Here is a 21,883-nt window from a genome sequence, read left to right on the forward strand (position 1 = left end):
AGACTTTTTTCCAACTTTCTATCAATTTTATTAACATCCTATGGATTTTTACTTCCTATTAACGCTTGGTACAAGAAAGTTGGTAGGCTTTGTATTTACTTTTGTTTGAGGAAAGTTTGTTAAAAGAAAGTTTAAAGCAAGTTCGTAGGCTGTGTTACTTTCGTTTGAAGAAAGTTTGTTAAAAGAAAGTTTTAAAAAGTTGGTAGGCTGTGTTTTTACTTTTGTTCGAAGAAAGTTTGTTACAAGAAAGTTTTAGAAATGCTGGTAGGCTCTGTCCTTAATTTCCTTTAAAGAAAATGATACCAATTGTATGTGCTTAATTAATTTGTTAATTTAATACTGCGATAAAGACGCATAATATGCAAACTCGTAGTACAATAATTAGTATGAATGCCAGAGTGTCATAGTGATAATTCGTTTGTGCAGTTTGAAAGAAAGCAATAATACAAGACAAAATAATTTTTTGCTGCGTATGGACATATAATCAGCAGAAGCAAAGGTAAAATATATTTGCTACACCGGCGAAATTGTCTATTTATGACGTTTCTTCTTCTCTAAAAAATACTTTTATACATTTCGAGCCCCTTTACGTGTCCGTGTGAGGCAGCGACACTACCTCTGCTCCATCTAAGACAGTGGCACTATTGGACTTCTTGACATATTGCGAGGCTGTTTACTTTTGTTCGCGACGCTTTTTTCCCTTTTTCCCTTTTGAATGGGCGGATAGCTGAATTCTTGAACGAAACCACGCAAACGCAGAGGACGCCGCGTTTTTTAGTAGTTCGCACGTAATATATGACTCGGTGATGTCGCCGTTGTCGCAGTGTTGTGGAGTGGACATGAAATCCAGAAGTCGTTCAGACGCGCTCGAACGGACCCAGAGTTCGAAGCCTACCGCTGATTGATATTATCGCACCGATAACAAATATGAGGCTATTCGTGCGCTTCCACTTCCCCTATTGTACAAAATAAAAGTTCTGAGGCTCAAACACACAGTTTAGCATTCGCCAACTACCCGCGCCGAGATCGGTCCCCACCGAAGCTTAGGCACAGCGTATCCTTCCGAGTCCGTCTGCACGCTATCGGCGCGTCTAGGCTCAGAAATCAAGAAGTCTATGAAGGATAAATCACTCTTCTTTTGAGATTTCGCATCGGTGTTGCTGAATGAGCCACTTTTAATATTTACAGTGCCAGGACAAGCGATCAGCGCCAATCCTACGCGTCATAAACACAGGTATACGTGCTGTCGCCGAAGGCTCCCAGCACTAGACTACGCTTCTCTGACGAAGTTATACGACTACCTGTGGGAAACGCATCTCCGGACGTTGCTCTGGAAAACTAAAACTGCTTCTCGTGTATGACCTTACAAACTATCTCTCAATTTCGAACGGATGGCGTGGCGTAGCGGTAGAGAAGCGGGCTTGGGATCAGTAGGTGCGAGGACCAAATCCTGGTCGGAGGATTTCAATTTTTACGTTTCTTTTTCGTTTTTTTAATGCACTAAAACGCTCTGTGTTGCTTTCTGCGTTCAAAAAATAAATTGGATGTCCAGGCACCGCGTATTTAACGCGCTAGAGCTGTTTGTCGCGCCAGGGCCTCCCAGTACGCCGCGCCTGCCCAGCTTCCCAGCATCCAGAGCGCGGCACTGAGCCCATAATCCTGCGCTGCACTGGGCACTGGAAGCGTGTATATGGGCGATGATCATGAATGTGCGCTCGGTAGGTGTCGAAGAAGCCAGTAGGCCGTCCACCATTGCAAGCAAACGGACCTCCACGGACGGCGCGCTGATAGGCTCGTGTTCGCCAACTAAAGTTCGCTCATGGTTCGGCTTAAGTCCTTCTATATGCTTTATAAATGAGGAAGCTTACCCAGATACTGTAAGCCCACAAAATGGGGCCTAAATGCCGGCCCTCCTTCCAGCTGCGGCTTCCCTTGAGTAAACAAATCCGATTTCGAAGGCGGTGCTTTTGAAAACTGCATGAGCCTAAAGCGGATGGCAATCTTGGAGGCAATATCCACTTCGTTTTCTTTTTATATACATTTCCTTAAACTTCGTATCAAAAAGTGCATACTTTCACAAATTACACACTGTTTGAACCCACTAATTTCGTTAAAAGGTCTCTACCCATTCTTATTAGGAAAGAACAAGCAATTTTCTAAGAACTACAATGTGGCGCTACTGTAGTATTAGTTTGGTTCACAGACCACGTTGGTTGTACAAAGTGCTCGTTGCTGTAAGGCGGTAGTGGAATTCTGTTGTAGAAGTGTCTAGACAAAATGTGCACCTTGTCGTGTGCATTAGGCATCGCAAAACCTTCCGGACTCTTGTGACGACATTAGTTCGCCGTGTGTTTCATGCGAAAGGTGCGTACAAAAGTGTCGGCAGTGAGTGCCCAACTACAGCGCCCGTCCGAGCTTCGTTTGTTCTGCCGAGCTGCCCGCCCGCGCTCTCGTGAAAAGTCTGGTACTGGGGCTTCGAATCATAGTGTATGGAAGACTTTGTTGAAGGTGGTGATTTTGCGGAGCTGGAGTTCATCGAAAGTTCTACAGTGCTTGCGCCAGAAAAACGTCGGTGCCACGGTACGTGTGAGACGGAGCGTTTGCTGACTACGTCTTGAAAGGTAAGCAAGTTTGGCGCTTGCGCGCATTTTTGAAGCTTATGTTTCATGTAATGTAAGTCCTCTAACTAGCCAGGGCAGAGCGCTTTCTGATCGCAAGTTGGCCATGTTGCTGTGTTCCTTCAGCAAGCAATTCCACGAAAGCTTCGCCTGATGTTGCAGCGTACAAGTACTCTTCTTTCGCCTTGATTGCCATGACTGAATAGGCACACAGTTAAGAAAACACTGAACGTTGCTGTTTGCTCGGTAGTTTCCTGGCAAGAAATTCTTCGTTATGTCCGCATTCCCGCAATTATAGTACATGTGTAATGTATACGTCGATGTGCGAAGGGCTTCGCGCTTTCGCACACGATAGCTATGTTTGACGATTGAGCAGATATAGCCTTGTATGAAGATTTTTGTACGCATGGAGTTGGGTATGAAGGTCTGCGCCACGAGAACCTGCCTGTATCGTTTATGTTCTTGAGTGTCTTCGTGAATTTGTCTGTGATCCAGAGCAGATATCGGCGGATAGTACAATAACAAGATTGCTTTGTAATCGAGACATGTCAGTTAGACGCTGGCCTTCTTTATATATATATATATATATATATATATATATATATATATATATAAACTGGATGTCAGCTCTTGGCAATAGTAGGTTGGGGCTAGTGCTTGATAAAGTAAGGACTGCGACTTTGTAGAGATGCTTACCGCTCGATTCTATGCCCCTCCTGTCGCCCACCGCTAACGGCCGGCTAACAAGGGCCGAGGCGTCGGTCAGACCACTAACGAATAGCGAAAACAATAGCATCGCTTCGAAATCGCGGCCTAGCTTTCAGAATGCTTTTCATGTGCTCAATATTTTTTTTCTTGATCCAATGCTCTGTGTTTTACTATATATTCAAGTTTTGCTGATGATCGTCCTAGTAGTCTGTTGTTGCTGCTGATTTTGTTCCTTCCTGAAATTTCACTTGTTACAAAATAGCAGTCTAAACCTCCTGAGATATAACGAAGGGAGATTTGTACAACCAGACACAGATTGATGCAGCTGGCTATGTGTGGCACTCTTTGCAATTCCACATGACACTGGTAAATCCCAAATTTCCTCCTTCACAGTACAATAAACAATCATTACTTACTGTTGAAGGCTATGCGGATTTTGGAGGTATCCCTACACCCGGCAGGAACCTGCTCCACTGCTGAAAGCTGGGAAGCACTACGATAAAGCACCTGATCTGCATGCTTTCACAAAGATGCGTAGAAAACTGTCGCTACCTTGTGAATTGTAGGATACGTTTGGGCAATATGCAATCTTTTTACTGTATGTGCCATTGTCGCGATTTCTAGTGGCAGATCACTTGAATTTTATTTTTTGGTGATCTGGGGGGACCTCAGTTTAATGCACTTAAAAATGTAGCCTCTGAGTTGCATATAATTGGGGGGGGGGGGGGGGGGCTTAAGTAATTATGCATGATATACTCCATACAGGCTCTATAATTATCTAGCCAAATTGCAGTCATCAGAACCTTGTTGAGATGCATGAGGTGTCTAGACGTGTGTAATTTTCATCTTTTCATTACGCAGTTTTATGGAGTTAAATTCTCACACTATTGTCTGTGTGCCTATATTCTTCACTCCAATCGGTCACACTTATGTATTGCATGCCATACTTTGCCTCCTAAATACATTTACATAAAACAACATGTTTTCCTGCTTTATTAGGTAGCTGCTGAATTCCTAGCCAGTATGAGTGTTCAATTGCTCAAACCTATAACAAATCATTAACCTTTTAATGTTAGAAGCTCACAATGAGTCCCCAGTGCAGGTTCGTTTCAGGCTGGAAGTTGGTCTCCTTTATACATTACAGAAATTTAAGTTGGTAACGTGGTATAGGAAACTGCTGAATCATATAACACCAGCCCAGTGCAGTAGTTGCAAACCATACCATGACAGCACAGCTCAATGCTTACAATTCACTGTTACGTTGCCATAATTTTTCTCCATTTCTTTGCCCTTTTTCAGTTGGCATGGGATAAAGCTTGTTCTTTGCAATTACTTATGTGTAATGCGAAGAATTCATTTTACTTTCCCTCGGATTTACCAAGATGTCGCAAGGAGACTTGCTTCAAGCTCAAGCTGCCCTGCACTTAATTTTTGAACTATTTACTTTTGATATAGCACAATTATTGTTGCACTTCTTATCAAATTGAGGTTTCATACTGCGAATAATGCACTCTAGAGCACCTAGAAAAATGTGTTCTGCTACCCACATACATGGTTTAGGCAAAAAGTGCCGTAATGCTTTCGCGCAAAAGTTCTATCATCGAGAGTTTGATGGAAGCATGTTTGGTTGCGATGGAGCATGACAAAGAATGACATAGACTAATTAAATAAAATTTTAAAAGCTAGACAGTTTGGCGTCTATTCGAAAGCCTTATTCTCAATGGAGCAAAAAAAGTAGAAGTGCCTACTTAGTAGGTTTTAGCGTGTGACGCATGCATCGTGCATAACACGGCGAGGGTTCCTTCGTTTCGGTAAGTGTGTGTCCTGTTGATTTTATCTCCAGGGACCCCACAGGTACAGGTGTGGCTTCCAGTTTCTTGCCTGGCCGATTGCACTAGAGTTCATGCAGTCACTGTTGTTCTCAATCATTGCTGTGTGCTCTGCCAAAACATTCGATGCCACGAGTTGCCATTTGCTTCAAGCAAAGTGCTTTTCAGTTGCATGTCTGCCAACGTTCAATCTAGCCAAGAAAATACAAATTTACATGCACATCATACTATTGAGTATAGGGCAAGTAATTGTGGAACCTTGCTGTAAATGTACATATAGATTTCTTTCGTTGCACATTCTGTGCATTTTTTTTTTCAATCTTCAAGTAAGAAGATATAGAATTTGGCAATTACAGTTCTTGAAATTTGTTCATAACTCCATTCAATGTGGATCATTTCTGCTAAATACTTGTTCAGCAGTAATCTGTCAAACAGAACGTAGAATACTCTTTGGAAGATGCTATGCTTATGGACATTCATGAGCTGATAAGCATGCAAGGATGGGTTTCTTGCCTCATGTTGGTTTTACGACCTTAAAGGCAGAAAACTCATTCTTGCATACCCACCTCATTCAAAGCTAGTGAAGTGAGGTATTGTCAATTTGTGCTTCAAAAACGCCCTTTTGATGTCCAGCCCGCACTTGGCTCAGATATGTTTTCAATACAAAGTCTCGCATCTGTTAGATGCAGGTTACCCGTTGCATGTATTGACCACCGTGGCAGGCAGCATTCTCAATGCCACTGACCAGGTGACACAAGAAAGTAATCGTCTTGCCCTAGCTTCATGAGATTAGTGACAATTAGAAAAACCTCGGGAAATGTGTCGGTGTAGACACCGGTTTCCCTGCTCCTTCAAAGCTGTCTAGTTTGTGCACGAGGTTAAACGCGCATACGCGCAAGCCACGTGGGTGCAACATGACCTACCGAAAACCATTTGTTTCTTGTGTTGAAGGGGTGGTTTACTGCCTCTCGTTGGACTGTGGCAGAGAGTATGTGGGACAGACAAGTAGATGCATTGACAAGCGATTACGTGAGCACACAAACAACGTTGAGAAACTAGGCCTATCTGGCGACCTTCCCGGAAATTACGCACGCTGCAGATGCAAGCCTCTGTTTTATCGTATTTAATCGCTGGCCAGACACCCTGACCAGTTAACCAGAGAAATAGTAGAACCTGCAGAGATTAGGAATAGGAATTGTGTTAGTTGCCCATCAATCAGTCTCCTTACTGGAGAAAGAAATGTTTTTGTCACATTAGCTGCCTGTGTGAGTTTACCTTGCGGGGTTGATTTGTTTGTATCTTTCTTCTCCCTTCCTTTTTTGTGCAGTGATAGTATATCAGCTATCGTGCAGTAAACACAGTTGATAGTTAGCACCGTGTCTCGTTTCTTTCTTTCGTCCATGTGCTTCTGCGCTACTGCGTAAATAACCAGTGTCAGAAATTGTTGAGGTAGAAAGGGGCATTGCAGCAGTAATCACTAGGAACAGCATCACCAGCAAGTGAATCGCGTTAAGAATTGGCTGGCGTAGTCGGATCAACATGGGCACCTTCAACCAAGGTACAATTCGTTTGTTCACAGTGCGGTTTTCTTTTTTTGTCGACTCCTCAAGGATGGTAAAGAGGTTGAAACACATCCTTGATAAAACAAGTGGTGCCGGTGGTGCTGAGCCCGTCGCAGTCGTGTCAGCACCAAAAGTAAGAAGCTGATGTGATTTCTTGGGGCAGACTTGTGGGGAGGTAATTGACCCGTGGAAATTACGATATAGCGAAAGCTTAAATGGTCAACCAATTTCTTTTTCTACAGTCAAGCACAGCATATATATTAGCTGTCTTCTGTCAATTTATCTTATCAGAACTATTCTTATTTAGTAGAAAATGCACAAAACCTTGCTTTTCGTTTATTAGGAAAGCCTTCTGCATGGAGCATCTACTGCAAACTCACATGTTGTACTCTTAAGTGCAGTGCAAGTTTTGATGCGGACAATTCCTGTAAAATACACATAGCCTTCATTTGTAATGCACCATGCGCATTTTAATCCTGTCTGCCTTTGTTCCTTCTCCAGTGTAGGGTAGCAAACTGAATATATGTCTTCCAGTTAACCTCCCTGCCTTCCACATCTCATTTCTCTCTCCAGTGTACTAGCCAGGAAATATATAATTTGGCAAATTTTCTTAAAATTTGTCCATGACTTTATTCAATACGAAGAATTTGTTCTAAGGACCTGTTCAGACGTTATCTATAAAATACAGTGCAGTAGACTATTTGTAAGACACTATTAGGATGGATATTCTATAGCCGAGCAGCCCGTGCAGTTAGGTCTAGTGCGAAACACTTCAATTTTGTTAAATGTAAAATCATTTTAACAAAAAAGACTATTTGAAGGATCTTTCATGTTTGCCTTTACGGTGGGCGTAAAGCTTAAGTGATGTCACCACATTTATTGGTAGTTAGTGTAGCTCTGGTGGTCCTAAACTTCGAATATCCCTACTGCAACTGATTTATGGCTACTTTGCTTCTTTTAGGTCAGTTCTCACAACGTAAAGAAAATCAAACAAAACTTCTTTGTTCTGAACTTCACACCTCAATATGGCCATGGTAAAGAGAGCACAGCTCTGCTTCATTTTTGCATGTTTTGTTGCTTATTCTGCAAACAAAGCGTTCTGTTTTTTCTACGTCGTCTACTGTTCTTTGAAGACAATGTAACCCTCCTATAGTGATCAACAGCTATTGCATGTGGCTAACCGCAATCAATGTTAGTGGCATCGCCACACACTTTACGTTCCATTCGGTTTCGCAAGATGCATCGTATGGTACAAATTGCTTATTTCATACATGGAGAGACAAACATACTGTTCTTTCATAATTTAGTGTGTCTCCTTAGTATGTCAAGGTATATGCCGAAAGTCATTGTGTTCAAAGCACTTGTCAAATTGGGCTTCAACAAGCCAACGCAGAGACCTATCTTGTATGCAGGCATTCTTGTCTGAAAATGGCATGTGCTCTATTGCATGCCACTCGCCGACTTGTGGGCCAATCTGCCCATAGCAGTACTGCACACAGATGCATGTTTGGCTGCTACCAACCACCTGAGTGAAAAAGCTAGCCTGCACGAGCGGAGAACATTTGTGACGTGATTGTAAGTAGATGCTGCACACGCAGAAATTATGCTGATATGTGGATGAAACGCTGTTGGCACTAACCAGTGCGGTGCAGTATGTTGTTCCAGAGATCTTGTATATTCCTGAATAATGTTCACCTAATCAAGTTCAACAGCATTATTTCAAAGGCTGTAAGATAGTTTCAGCCTGACACCCTATCTGGCATACCCTTCCGACACCTTACTCATCCAAGCCTCTAGCATGGTGAGCTGCCATTGATGTTGATGTTGTAAGGACCAATGTGCAATCTGCTGCAGCAGTGCATGATTGGGAGAGCAGAATACGTACGAACAAATGGGCTGGAGCCAGGAGCAGGAGTTCTTATTTTAGTGTGTGTGGCTGAAAGAGTTGAAGTGCCCCAAATTAAAAAACTGACTAATTAGGACGAAATATGCGTTGGTGGCCAAGCTTACATAATTGCTGGAATTCGCTGCTTAGGTGACATAAAATTATGTCAAAACATGAAACACTCGTAACCTTTGAAGAGTGAAATGGAGAAGCAATTGTTGCAAGTTTTACGTGAACTGGAAAGTCTAGATGCAGCAGTGCCAGATGAAGCCATCACATTTCTATTGCATCCCGACTCACTGGAAGTGTTTGAGAGACATATAGGTATAAACCACAGCTTTTGTTGCAAAGTCACCTATGTTACTGTATCATAGCATGACTTCCTACAATAGACCATGTAAGTAAGAGATTATCATTTGTCAAATATTATAGCAAAGGAAAGACAAATGGGTTTGAGTTACAAAGCATAAAAACCAGAACTAATGTTTCCTTTTCGTTTTCAGGTGGACCTTGGATAAGGAATCCTCCTTGATGAGGCCACGCTGGCGCGACTGCAGCGAGACGCAAAAAACTCAGGCTCAAGATTTGCACGGGGCCTCCTGAAGGTTCTTTTCAGCCCAGAAGAGATAGAGCAGAAGTCTCTATTTGGGCGGCGTTCCAATGCCCACAAGGATGTCGCCCAAGAAGAGGCTTTGGACCCAAGGCGTGTGAACGCTATTCTGAGTATGCGCGACAGCGCAGACAACTGAAATGTTTGCTTTCATTCGTAATTTGAAGTTCAAATCTTGTGGATCACTCCTTTGTGCCGTCCTGCCAAGATACACTAAAAGAGACACAAGGCTGAACTAACTCTTTACTTTGTCTCTTCCCTTAGGCTACACAGCAAGGCACTTCAACACTGCAGAGATCAAAAACATGTAATCGATGCTTGCGTACAGGTTTTGAAATGTGCTAAATAAATGTTAGTTTTCAAACAGATTGGAGTGTTTTGTTCATGTGCAAATACATTTATATATACTACCCATGTTGAAGGTTACGTTGGAACAGTACCAGAATATATTAAAAAATGTCAGAGAAATTTGCTTAAATGTCACCAGCACATTTAAAGCATACTAAAATAGTTGCTAGAATGTTTATAGGGTGAGCAACAGAAAGTTGGTAGAATGTTACTAGGCCGTTTTTAGCTCGAGTTATAGAAAATTGCTAGAATATTTCTAGATCAAGCAACAGAAAGTTAGCAGAATGTTATTAAAAAGTTTCTAGACCGAGCAACAGAAAGTTAGCAGAAAGTTACTAAAATGCTTGTAGATCGAGCAACAGAAACTTAGCAGAAAGTTACTAAAATGTTTCAAGATCGAGCAATGGAAAGTTAGTAGATTGTTACTAAAATGTTTCTAAGAAGTATGAAAATGGTCGATAAATCCTGCTTTTAGTGTCTAAAGGATGTTCATTCATTGTCTAAAGAAAGTTTGTAAAAAGGGTTTTAATATCGGTGGCCAATAGTCGGTGGCACGTTGGCATGAAGTAAATGAGAAGTTTGAAAATGGTCTAAAGAAATTCAATAGACTGTTGGTAGGTTCTAGTGACATTTGTCTAAAGAAAGTTTATTGAAAGTTACTAGAAATTTTTGTAAGGGTGGTGCCTGTTGAGGAACATAGCGACTAAATTGAGCTGGTGCTGACAAAATAATGAAAGAAATGGTGATCTGAGAGTGACAGAAGTGCTCCGTGTCAAACGCTACTGCCGTAATACGTCTGAGAGCACTACATTTTGACAGAACTCAACAATGAAGAGTTATGCTTGGGCTGAGGGAAGTCGTCGAAGCTAGAAGGTCGAGCCCTCTGAATTTTGTGCTGACTAGCTAAGTATAACTGTGACCTTTAACGCCAGCTGACCTAAGGCATAAACTTTGCCTCAATAGGAAACCATACATTACCGTTGGTGCCAGCAGTAACTAGGCGCGAGTAAGTCATTCGTCGAAACGCCTACAGCTAGATCTTAACAGAAAATTGCTGGAAGAAATCACAAAACGATATCTCGGCCAATTCCAATTTGCCCTGTCACAGCCACGAGACCAACCACAAATGTAAAGGAAGGTGATGTCGTTATGATGTATCGTGAGATCTGCCCCCGGCAAGTATACATACTCGAAGGGTCATGGAAGCTTTAAAAGTGCAGGTTGTTTTTCGAGACCACCAGGCTTTTGTGACCGCGGGCGCTGCGTGGCTGTTCTGCTGCCGAATGGGCCATAAATTAAAGCGGAGGATGCACGCCACATCGCTGCCACTGGGTTTCGCGCACCACCACTAGTTGGCGCTTACATACGTGGCAGCAGCTGCCCTGCGGGGGAAAGAAGAAAAATTTCGGCAGGGACACTTAAGACAGCTTACGTGGTAGAGTGGGAAAGCATTCGAAGCACCGCTCAGCGGCGTTCAACTGGACAGCGATGCTTTTTATTTTATACACTCATTTTATGCATTCTATGCTCACGACGGGGCGCCACCTCATACCCATTGGCTGTGCCGTAACACGCCCAACGACACGCACTAGACCACACCTTTAGTCAACCAGACCCATGGAGCCGTCATGGCCTCGAGGAAGCATGTTCGTGTGGCACGCAGGAGGCACGGGTTGGATTCCCTAAATGACTTGAATGTACCACATTTTCTTTTCGAAGCCATTATTCTCTTTCCAGGAACCACCCTGTGAATTTTAGGTGGACTGACCATTTTTTTTCTGTTTTTACTGTTTGCTCCATCGGCCATCTTTATTGCCGTCATTCAGTGACGACTACGATGCAGTTTCGCATAATGCAGTTTTTAATTCTTTCCTACAAAAAAAAAAACGCAGAAAGTTCGCCTCCGCGCATGGCTGAGTGGCGGCAGCATTGGATTAGCCTTTCTACTATGCTTTAATAAAGCGTAGCGCGTCACTTTGTGCAGAGATTCAATAAATTCAGTGTCGTGTTTCGACTCCTTATGCACTCAGAGAAAGCTGTGCGGTATACAAATGAAGCTTGTTGGATCTGCTGCATTTTTTTTAAAAGTTCAGACGCTCACGTCTGCTCCTGAATCGTGAAGCAACACGTCTCACATTAGGGTTTATCCGAAAAATGAAGCAGATCCCACGTCCAACGCGAATGGATTTTGTGCGAATGAAAACCCAGCAGTATTTAGGCTTGTGCCACAGTGCACGGGCAATCCAATGTGTGCTATCCCACGCAGTGCACGGGCTGTCCGATATTGTAGCCCTGCCGACGATGTTTCACGGATAGGTGGGGTATTCAATTCAAATCTCACCTTTCTACTCACACATAGCCATCCTCACCGTACAGCAGTTGGGTTCGTCGATTCGCGCTTGGACACTTGAGGAAAAGGCGGCCGTTTATTCATAGGGCCAAAGTCACCGCTGAAGACAGTGTAGGCGCCATGGACTAAGGACTTCTCCCAATTAACCACTTCCCCAAAGTTAGAATAGGCTTTCATGTTTTATAGCCGTTAGCATCCTTTAAACACTTTACTTACGCTCCAGGGGCTATGTTTGTATCTAGTTCTCTCAGCATATATTCGCATACATAGGTTATTGGACAGTCTGTGATCGCATGAAGAGCGCATTAGGCAGCTGTGCTGAGGAAACAGGGTTCGAAACCAACCATCGCGTCAACTTACATCCCTGTGTATGTGGCGACGTACAAAGAGAAAACATACGTGCACTTCTTCAACGTACCTTTCTTCATTCCGGCCAGGGCCAAGCGGTCCAAACAAAAAACGAAATTAGGCCTGCACTGAGAAATCGATCTGTGACACGCGGGCTATGCTGCTCTTCAATGAACCAATTTGATAGCAACTTGGGCAACAGGGCATGTGCTAGTAGGTGTGCGCCGCTCTTCAGCGAATGTCGCTGACGCCAACTTGGGCAACCAACTATGTCACACTGGGAATTTACCACTCTAAAAAGACGAAAAAAGAACCGTAAGGCTTCTCTGATTTCCTGCCGAATCGAACCCAAGCGTTAAGAGTCTACGTGGTCAGGGCACTGGATACGAGCCGCTTTTTAATGAATGCCTTTCACGCCAATGCTTTATCTAGCGGGGCCATAAAGGAATAGGCAAATGTCGCTCGGCAACGCCCCTCTCAGCAACTTGGTCATTGAGATTGCGCCAGCCGTTCTAGGCAACAATCCTCAGCGTTCGCTGGCACCGAGGTGCGGCACTTCTCGACTCGGAGGCAACACGTTGATTTCTCGGAAGTGCCATTATATGGCGCAGCGCGTCCAGATAGAAGCAAGGGAGGGGAGCCAGGTTGTCGGGAATAACTCGCTTCTCAGTCTTCGCATGCATCGGTGCATGCGCCATGCATATTGGAAGGCACGCGCACGCTTTGTGGCGACGCTACTTGATGGCGCCGAGTGTCCTCAAGGAAGCGTGAAAGAAGTGTCCTGCTGCAGTACACGCCTCATACATAACGCATTCGGACCGTAGCAATGCGCTCCAGAACTTTATTATTTCAATGTTAAACGTGTAACCGTCTGCCAGACATCTTGAGGTGGGCTCCGGCCAATTTTTGATGCGAAAGCCTCAAGTGGCTCATCAGTGAAAAAGCCGGTGTCCGGCGTCTTTAGCAGCGAAATGGCTCCTAAATTCCCATCGGCGGCGGTGCCACGTCAAGAGCGCGCCTCGTCGGAGCAGAGTGGGCGAAAGGGCACACCTGCTGGCCGCATTACCATGCCATGTGTTGCATGAGGAGAAAGAGCATCGCCGCGGCGCTAATTCACCCTCTCTGCCGGAAGCCTGTGTTATCAGCGCATTCCCTGCAAGCTTTCGCCTGCGTTCTAACATCGCCTCGTTAAGGCCAAAACAAAACTTCCTAAGAGTTCCAACATGCTCGCTTGCCCGCCACGAGTTCATATTTGGAAGGACCGCTCAGGGGCATTGAAAAGTTCGGTAATGCTTTTGCATTCCCAACTCCTGAGTGCCTAGGTGTGTTTGGCTTTTTTTATTCTCGAAATAGTGTTGGATAAAAAATGCAGCAAATTTTTAAAAGCGTCTCCTAGTGCAAGGACAATTTTTTGCTAGGCTGTTCGCGCTTGCTTAGTTATAGTGCTAGTTTATCCATTTATACCCATCGCTTTTTTCGAAAGGCAAAGAATGTTTACGCACTCCTTGAGAACATTTACATTCCTTTAGAACTCTTTTTGATCGAGCGTCGCCCGATCGCATTGTTTCCAATCCACTTTTGCTGATTGCTGATCATCAACTGCCAGTTCCTGAGGTTCTCGTTGTTCCTATGGCCGATCGTCATATTCCCGTTGCCATTCAGCTTTCCTACGCCGCTTCTCAGTTTCACCAATCTTGCTTTTCTTTGTCACTATTGCAAGAACGCGGCTGGGTCCATCCGACTCTTTCAAGAGGATCTTATAAGTCCAACTTTACGGCTACAAAGCGCTTTTTACCAAATCGCTTCTACAAATCAGGTATACCTAGCGTTTTATACTTCTTTACTGCAACAAGTGACTATGTCGAGGCAACGGCGACGTAACCACTTTTTTTTTTCAAATATTCTCCAGTTTTTAATCCTCCGTTCACGTAACATTTTGGTGGAGGGTGTCGTTCCCCGTTCTCACCAAGGAGCACCGCAGCGGCCGCGCCGTCGTACTTGCCGCCATGGCTCCCAGTGACGACACCTTGTCTTCTTCTACTCCTGCGACCCTTACAACAACGTACGTTACGGTTACCAATCCCGGTGATCCTTGCGTACTATCCGCCCAAGATAATGTCGTCGTCGAGGACTGGCTCAGCCTGTATGAACATGTTAACCGAAACAACCGCTGGGACTCTACCCTTATTCTAGCGAAAGTCATAGTCTACTTGGATGGAACTCCTAGTGTCTCGCTCCGGACACACCAGGACGAGATCTCTAGCTGGGATATTTCAAGGAGAAGCTCAGCTACCTCAGGAAATCCCACCGGTCAGGAGCTGGCTGCAAGAAAAGAGCTTGCTACCCGAGTTCTGTCTTCTACTGAATCGTATGTCTCGTAGATACATGACGTTCTCATTCTTTGCTGGAAAGTCGACGAGAAAATGACCAAAATTGACGAAGTCAGCCACGTACTCAAAGGGATAACGGACGACGCGTTAAACTTGTTGGTCTTCAACAACGTATCCACCATCGACGTCATTGTCAAGGAATGCCGCCGCTTTGAGCTCGCCCAAAGCCGCCTTGTTATTCCAGAGTTCTCCCGGCTCCCTAACCCGACTGCGACGTCGTCCTGCGTAGACCTTAGCGCGTCACCGCCCTTAAATGGGCACGTCATGCATATTATTCACCGCGAGCTCGAGACTACAAATCCTGCGCCATACCATCCATGCCAATTTCGCCCCACTTATGACCAACCAGCCCCAGCGATCCCTCTCATTCAGGCAGTTGTGCGGCAAGAATTTGCAAACCTCGGTTTTCCTGCTGCGTGCTCCGTCTCCTGACCTGACGCCCTACCGGCGCCCACTCCTCCGCCTGACAGCGCTCTGTATTCCCCTCTCAGATACTGCAATCCTGCCCAGTGGAGAACTCCGGACAACAAGCCTATTTGCTTCCGTTGCCTCCGCATTGGCCACATAGCTCGCCAGTGCCGTACCTCCTGGACGGCACTGTATTCAAACTCCTTTTACAAGTCTCCTCGCCCATATACCGACCCGCGCAGTTGTTCACCTCACCAAATGCCTCCTACCTCTGACGTATCCATCGGTGACAGTCGCCCTGCTTGCTTGGCGTCTCCTCAGCGCCGTCGGTCCCCGTCCCCCCAACCACGCCGCTATTCGTCGTCGACCATATATGAACGCTCCCGGATGAAAGACTAGTCCATGCAGCTCCTGGGGTAGTGCTGCGCTATCTTCGTCTTGTCGAAATCCTCCATTGACGCTCCCAACGAACCAGAACTTACTTGATCTTTACGTCGACGGTGTTGACGGCGTTAATAGATGCTGGAGCCCAGGCTACATATTGAGTTGTGATCTCCGTCGTCGACTAAGGAAGGTTCTGACGGCTGCTACTACACAAGCCGTACGCGTTGCCGATGGCAGCAACTGTTGCCGTCACTGGAATGTGTACTTCGCCTATAAGTATCGCCCACCGCCACGTTCCTTTTCTATTTGCAGTGCTAATTATCTCCAGGACCTAATCCTCGGACTCAACTTTCTAACGGCGCCTTCAGCTTTAATCCACTCTTCTGCCGGTGCCCTCTGCTTCGAACTTCTTCTATTTGAGCGTATTCGTGCCGAACTGCCGAACAACTTCAGTACGACCGCATTCGTCCGCCTTACACCTAAAGCCTTGACTTTCGCTGATTTGCTGTCATCTTTTTTTGTTCCCGATGGTGATTACGTCACCACACCTCTTCCTGATATCCTTTTGATGCGCAGTATCACTGCGCCCCACTCCGTCATCCCCGTTGCCGGTAACCGGATGTGCCTCCCCATGGTGAGTTTCGGCCTGACAAAGGAAGTTCTTCTCCTAGACATAATGGTAGCAACCCTGCGTGCTTTAGGAGATGACCACGTCACGTCGTTTTCAGCAGACATTTGCTCTGATTCACCGCCATGTCCACAGTATGCTATTTCCCCTGACGCAACATTTCGTCCCATGATTGCTTCGGACCTATTGCCTGAGCAAGCTGAAGCTCTCTGTCGCATTTAGGTTTCCTACCACGACATCTTCGACCTCAACAACCGCAAATCGGGCCACACTTGAATTGTTAAGCATCATATAAATACTGGCGATGGCAGTCCTATTCATCGCCGGCCATATCGAGCAGGTGACAAAAAAACAGCTAGCTTACGCGGTGACCGTGTTGAACTTGTGCCAAGACGGCACCGAACTCGTGGCCACTGGTGCGCACCTCTGTAGCTACTGAAGTAGCAAAGTGTCCTAGAATCCGTGGGTTGGTGAGCATGGTGGTAAGGGGTGAAAAGACGGTGGCCTGAGAGGATCCCCATGAAAACGGCACACTTTTCTTCAGGAGATCTCTGAGAGGTCGTGCTATGGTTGCAAAATTTTTACAGCGCGGGAATTAAGAGCAGGGGCCCACGGAACTTCGGACATCTTTTGCGGACCGTGGAACAGGGAACTCTTTCACTGCGCTAATTTTCTCGGGGTCCGGTCAGATGGCAGTCGCATTGATATGTCCAAGAACAGTAATCTCACGATGGCCAAAGTTACATTTCGTCGTGTTTAGCTGTAGACCGGCCTTACGAAAAACGGCAAGTACAGCTGAAAGGCGCTCAATGTATGTGTTGAAGACGGCGAGAACACAATAACATCTTCTGGGTAGCAGAGACAAGTCGACTACTTAAATCCTTGGAGTAATGCGTGCATCATACGTTCAAAGGTAGCCGGAGCGTTGCATAGCCCAAAAGGCATAACTTTGAAGATGTAAAGACCATCAGGCGTTTTAAAGGCGTTTTTGCGCGATCTAGATCACCGACAGCAATTTTCCAATATCCGCATCGCAGGTCTATGGACGAAAAATACTGTGCCCCCTATAGGCGATCGATGGTGTCATGGATACGAGGTAGTGGGTACACGTCCTTCGTCGTGATGCGGTTGAGGTGGCGGTAATCAACGCAGAATCTACATGAGCCGTCCTTTTTTTGCCAAGCACGACAGGAGACGTCCGGGGACTCGACGATGGTTGAATGAGGTTTCGCTAGCAGCTGGTATATTTCCGTCTTGATGACGTACCGCTGCGAAGCTGAAACTCGGTAGGGTCGCCGATGGATGGGTGGATTACCACTTGTATGCATATGATGTTTGACAAGTGACGTCTGGCCTGAGGGTCGGATGTTAAGGTCAAGTGTCCTTGTAGGTAAGCAATATACTACAGAGCTGTTGAGTCTCCGCAGGAGTGAGATTCGGCGCGATCATTTTCCTAATGTCGTTGTCAGTACATTTGGGAGACCGGAAAGGCTCACAGAAAGCGTCTACGGCATAAGTCTCAACGCAACTAGCTTCTAAAGCAGTGATTGTAGCCAAGGTGATATCTTTAGGCAAAATCTGCTTAGCGAGCACGATATTCACCACAGGGAGGTAGGTGCGATTCTCTATGACCCTCATTATGGTATGCGGGACAGTAACGCTCTGCGTCAGAACGATGGCGGTTATGGGAGCGGAGATGTAATCGCCATCGGGAACTGGCGTAGAAGGCGAAATGTTGATGTATGTCAAGACCTGCGGTGGAACGTGAACAAAATCAGGCGATCTTAGGCGAATTTCTTGTGGTGTTGGAGGAACATCCAGTAAAGAAAGGCCAAGACACATAGTACTCGAAGAGCAATCGATGAGCACTGAATGGGTGGAGAGGAAGTCTTGGCCTAGGATGAGGTCATGGAGGCATTGGTCAAGCACAGTGAAAAGAACGACAGCCTGGCGGCCAGAAACGCTCACATGGGCAGTACACATCCCGACCACGGTCACCGTGCTACCGTCGGTGATTCATAGCAACCGAGTAACGGCAGGCGTAACAATTTTCTTTAAATGGCGGCGTAGGCGGCTGGTCATAATCGATATGTGTGCTCCGGTATCTATAAGGGCTGTGACGGGTGTGGCATCAACTTGGACGTCATGAAGGTTATGCCTTGTGCGCAGCGTCAAAGGCGGATCAATCCGACATTGCAGCACCACATTGAGGTGCTGCATTGCCTAGTTGTTCTGCTGGGATGGCCCTACCCTTCTCCTTGTCGTTCCTCAACACCTCCGCTTAACCGTGTTTCAGAAGCTCCATGACGCCCTAACTGCCGGACACCTTGGGTTTCTCGCACTTACGACCGCGTGCGCAGTCTCCTCTACTGGCCGGGCCTCGCACGCTCCGTACGGCGCTATGTATCTGCTTCCAAGCCCCGTCAACATCGCAAAAAGACAGCAACGCTTCCGGCCGGGTACTTACAGCCGATCGACATTCCACCTGAGCCGTTCTTTCGCGTCGGTTTGGATCTCCTTGGCCCTTTCCCCAAGTACAGCTCCGACAACCGGTGGATCGCTGTCGCTACTGATTACTCGACGCGCTATGCCATTACTCGGGCCCTATCCCGATCTGCGCAACCGACGTCGTATACTACTCCGTGATATCATACTAGCACATGGCGCCCCGCGACAGCTCCTTACTGACCGCCGCCACACATTCCTCTCCCAAGTCATCACCGATATCCTACGCTCATGTTCTCCCAAGCACAATCTGGCTACCTCTTCTCATCCCCAGACCAACCGCCTTACTGAGCGACCTAATCGGACCATATCGAAATACGTTTCACCCAATCAGGACTGGGATGTGGTGCTCCCTTATGTCACCATGGAGAAGTTGGAGTTAGCTGGAGAAGTATGGGAGAGGCCTTTGCCCTGCAGTTGGCGTAACCAGGCTGATGATGATGGTGATGATGATGATGACGTCACGTTTGCCTATAATTGATCACGCCACGATACAACTGGGTATTACCCTTTTTACTTGTTCTTCGGTCGTAACCCCGTAATACCCTTGGACACTTCACTCCCTTTGATACAAGATTGAAAGACCGACTACACCTTCGACGCCATCGTCCACGCTGACCATGCCCGCCAGCTTGCCCGTACTCGTCTGTTGGCATCGCAGGAATCTTAACGGCACGCTTACTATCGCTGCCATTGTGACACATATTTTTCACCAGGCTCTCTCGTGCTACTTTGGTCCTCTGGCCGCCGAGTGGGGCTCACCGAGAAACTTCTTTCGTGCTACAAAGGCCATTATCATGTTCTTCTTCAAGTGACCAATGTCACTTACGAGATAATCCCCGAGATCTCCGCGAAGCCACCCGTTTCCACATGACCTCACGTCGTACACGTCTCTCGGCTTAGCCGTACTATGCGCTTACCGACGTCTTAATATGCCCTTACCGACAGTCTTACCGGAATGGTGCTTCTTCTGCCGGGAGTCGTGTTACGGTGGGAAAAGAGACCAAGGTTATCGACGGCGAAGAAGACGAAGTGGCAACAGCCTCTCTGGATTCTCGGCAGCTGTGTATATATGCTGTGTAAATACACCGTGTTAATAGTTTTATATCAGTGACAATATCAATTCGAAGTTGTGCCACTCGGTATATGCAATGCCCCAGCAATTCTCGAATGTATGATGGACTTCAAGTGATCAACAGGCCTCCGCTATCTAGACGACGTTCTCGTATTTTCGTCTACATTTGAGACACACCTTGAGCGCTTATCAGCTGTTGTTCGAGTCTTCTGCGAGGCTGGGCTCCAATTAAATACATCGAAGGGTCACTTCAGCCGTCGGAAGATTACAGTACTGGGCCACCTCGTCGACGCTTCCTGTATTCTACCAGACCCGGAAAACATTCATGCTGTCACGTCTTTTCCGGTACCTCAGTATGTCAAAGACGTCCGAAGTTTTGTAGTACTCTGCTCCTACTTCCGACGCTTCGTTTCAAGGCTTCGCAGCGATTGCCAGGCCACTTACTGATCTTCTCAAGGACGTGCCGTTTACGTGGGGCCTCATTCAAACTGCCGCATTTGCCCACTTCACCAACATTCTCACCAAGCCACCTATCCTGTCCCACTTTGACCAGTGCCATCCTGCAGAGGTAGGTACCAATGCAAGTGATCATGGTATCGGAGCCGTCTTAGCCTAGCACCAACAAGGTTAAGATTCTGTTATCATCTAGGCGATAACAGGATCTCTCTTCAGAGCAGCGGAGTGCAAGACTGCCTTTATTCTGGCCGGTTTCCTAATTCCGCCCGTACTTGTATAGCATGGACTTCTCTGTTATCACGGACTAACACGCGCTCTGCTGGCTTTTCTCAGCCAAAAATCCTACCGGCCGGCTTGGTCGCTCGGTTCTGCGGCTGCAAGAATATTTTAAAACAGTATTGTACAAGTCGGGCCGATTCCATCAAGACGCAGACACTTTATCACGCTATCCATTGGACGAATCACTCGGCGGCCCTGACTCCAATACCGACGCTTATGTTTTCTCCGTTTCTCAGCTGCTACACGTTGTCGACAAACAACGCCGTCATGCCATTTTGCCTGCCATCATTGATAGCTTGGAATCTTCGCCTTCTGGTTCGTCCCTTCACCTGTTCGTTCTCCGGGATCGTGTATTATACCGCCACAAAGTACGCCCCGACGGTCCTGCCCTACTCCTCGTCATTCCTAAGCACTTTCGCTCAGCTTTTCTCCAAGAACTTCACGATTTACCAACGGCAGGTCACCTTGGCGTCTCCCGCACCTACGACCGGATTCGCCGACGCTTCTTTTGCCCAGACCTTGCCCGCTCCATCCGGAATTACGGTGAGGCGTGTGAGAAATGCGTGCGCCGAAAAACACCATCGACGCTCCCAGCCGGGTGCCTTCAAGCGCTCGACATTCCTTCGGAGCCGTTCTTCTGCGTTGGCTTGCGCTCATTTTCCCTTTCACTCTATCCATGTTTGGCCACAAGTGTGTCACTTTGGCGACAGGTTACGCCCTGTGTTAAGCCATCACCAGAGCGCTTCCAACAAGCTGCGCCACAGATGTCACCGATTTTCTTTTACGGGTCGTGATTCTGCTGCGTCAGGCTCCACACCAACTGCTCACTGACCTTGCTCGGACATTTCTTTCTAAAGTAATGGCCGACATCCTGCAGTCCTGCTCAACCAAACACAAGGTGACTACATCTTAACATCCACTGACTAATGGTGTCACGTAGAGTCTTAATCGCCCCCTAACAGACATGCTTGAAATGTGTGTCTCGTCCGACCATACTGATTGGGACCTTGCCCTACCTTATGTCACTTTTGAATATAATTCTTTGCGTCACGGCACTGTCGATTATTCTCCGCCTTTCTGTTGCTCGGCCGAGAACCCAAATGGAACTGCACGCCTTCCCTTCCAATATGCCGCCGCAGGGACAAGCGAGTATGCACTTGACGCCATCACCAGGGAAGCCAAAGCATGTGATATTGACGGCGCTCGCCTCCTAAGCTTCCTAGAGAAGCAACGGCAAGAGGAAGCATGTGTTTCAAAGGGAATTCCAATAAATTGATATCATCAACATCATGGATGCGTTCCTCAGCCAGTAGGGTGGACGTTTCAGGGCAAGTGGATGTTCTTTTCAGCACTAACATGAATGTGGCATGGTAAGACATTACGTGCTCGTCCTTGTAGAAAGACCCCATAGCGTCATAGTACGATGAGAAGCGCACAGCCAATTTTGGCAGTCGGAAAGTGCCGGCAGCTAGTCAATGTGCGCAATTATATTTAAAGCGT

The sequence above is a fragment of the Dermacentor andersoni genome, chromosome 11 (genome assembly GCF_023375885.2).
Source record: "Dermacentor andersoni chromosome 11, qqDerAnde1_hic_scaffold, whole genome shotgun sequence".
In the NCBI taxonomy this organism is placed as follows: Eukaryota; Metazoa; Arthropoda; class Arachnida; order Ixodida; family Ixodidae; genus Dermacentor; species Dermacentor andersoni.